Below are 2,066 nucleotides of genomic sequence, written 5' to 3'. Positions count from 1 at the left end.
TTTTTTTTTTTTTTTTTTTATAATCAGCTCATTAATATATATTAGAAATAACAATATATCTCCAAAGTATCATCTTCGCTTTTATTTTCAAAGGCAGTTGAAATATCTTTGTCCCTGTATCTATCCGTTTCCCCGAGGTCTCTCATATTGAGAGCTGAAAATGTAGCGTAGCTTGGATTTAGCTAAACTGTGAACAAATAAGTTATTTAGTCGATGAGAAGTGACTGTTCACTCACCAGAAATGAGCTGCTTGCTCTGAAATTAATAATTTCAATAATTATTTTTTAATAATAATCCTGCTCTGAAATTTAATAATTGTGTCCTGATTTGATAGGGCACACAACATACTACCTGGAAAATATAAGTCCCTCRGGCAGTCAGGTTATGACAGAGAATATACCTATTGTGATTACAAAAAAATTACCCAGACAACTATAAATAACTACATATCAAGAGACAGTTCTCTTCACACTTGCTAATTCCCATTTTTGGTGGGAAAGRCTACAAAGAGGGAAGAACCTACTGTATTCTGCAAACTTCTAATGAAAGTCATGGGGTTTCCCCTTTGAACATTACAGTCAAAATGCAAATTTGAGCTCTACTGCTGCTAAGTTATATACTGTCAAGAAAATACTTAAAAATCTCTGTTCATGTTCTTAGAAAACATAAATTATTATTATTTTTATTTTTAGTAATACTAAGCAAGTAGTGCAAACATCAAAGTCAAGACAAAAGTCARTGAAGGTACTATTCACTGAATGGCTCTTTCAGATGCCATAGTTACATAATATTTACGTAATGATACAAATACTGCAGACTAGGAAGATAATATTGACAGATAATATTGGATATTGTTGAAGATAATAACAATGTCAAAAAAAAATACTGAGTAATACGGAATTCTAGGGAATTAAGCTTCTACTCCATATCTGTCATTAGCTTCGTGAATGGTCTCTGGCAAGATATCTCAGCATTTGTGTCTAGCAGTCATCAATAATCTACAGTATACTTAGAAAAGCTCATTACACATTTGGCCAACAATACGTGCTTTTTAAAACATCCATTTCTTGTGTAAATAGACAAGACCTTGGGTCAAGGAGTTATGGAGGAGGGAATTCTTCCTTGTGTATTTTGAGTTTCATTTCCTAGAGAAGTTAGCCATCTGTGATCTGTTCCCCTCTGGAAAGTTTTGAAACCTCTCTGCAATTTAACCAAGTTTACAGGGGCTAGGAGATATTAAACACCTGCAGTTTTTGTATGAGTAGCTGCTCATATAAAGAGAGAGTGTGGAATGGTACAAAGGGACAGAGAACAGTGGAATCCAGACTTTGCTAATTCTGTTGCTCATAGAACTGCTGGTTAAAATAGACACCAAGGTTGCCACGACCTATTTAAGAACAGAAAACCTCGGATTTGTTTGTAGAAGGATTGTTTGCACTGCCTAACACAGCTGTTGGGAATAGAATGGTTAGATAAATGGTAGTGATTTAATCGATTGATTAAAAGCTATTGATTATTGATTAAAAGCTAAGAGCTGTGATGAGTGTTTTGTCTGTCAGGCAAACCCGTTACTCCAGAATGCCATGGGTCTCCTAAAGAAGTTGGGATCTTGAAGCTTAGTAGTCAATGTGTACATTTAGTAAAGCCACAAGGAAGCATGTGTATTTGAGGGATCGCTTCGGGGAGCGAAGGATTCTCTTAAGCTGCATCTTGAAATGTTCCCAGCTGCACATACAGACTGTGATGGTGACTATGCTCTCTGCTACATGTGGCCCTGAGATCCTTTTTCAAGATAAWCTCACATATCTCCCCAAAAGTGATTTTTCTTAAATGTGCCTGGTATGTCAATCTGTTTGTGGAACAGCCAGCATATGTTTCTGCTTGTCACACTGGCTCTGTCCAAAAAGATRATGAAGTTTTCTAACCCTCACTTTTTTAATATTTTGTATTATCCCAAGTTTAGGCTAGGAAAAAGAAGACTCTGATTCGATACTGTAAGAATCTCTGTCAATACTAGCTTTAATTTAAAACGTTGGTTAAAGATCTGGGAGATGAGATAAAGACAC

This window comes from Nothoprocta perdicaria, unplaced genomic scaffold, assembly GCF_003342845.1.
Source record: "Nothoprocta perdicaria isolate Ctin4 unplaced genomic scaffold, notPer1 scaffold_262, whole genome shotgun sequence".
Taxonomy (NCBI): Eukaryota; Metazoa; Chordata; class Aves; order Tinamiformes; family Tinamidae; genus Nothoprocta; species Nothoprocta perdicaria.
The sequence above is the reverse complement of the archived record's forward strand: the minus strand, read 5'-3'. Positions refer to the sequence as shown.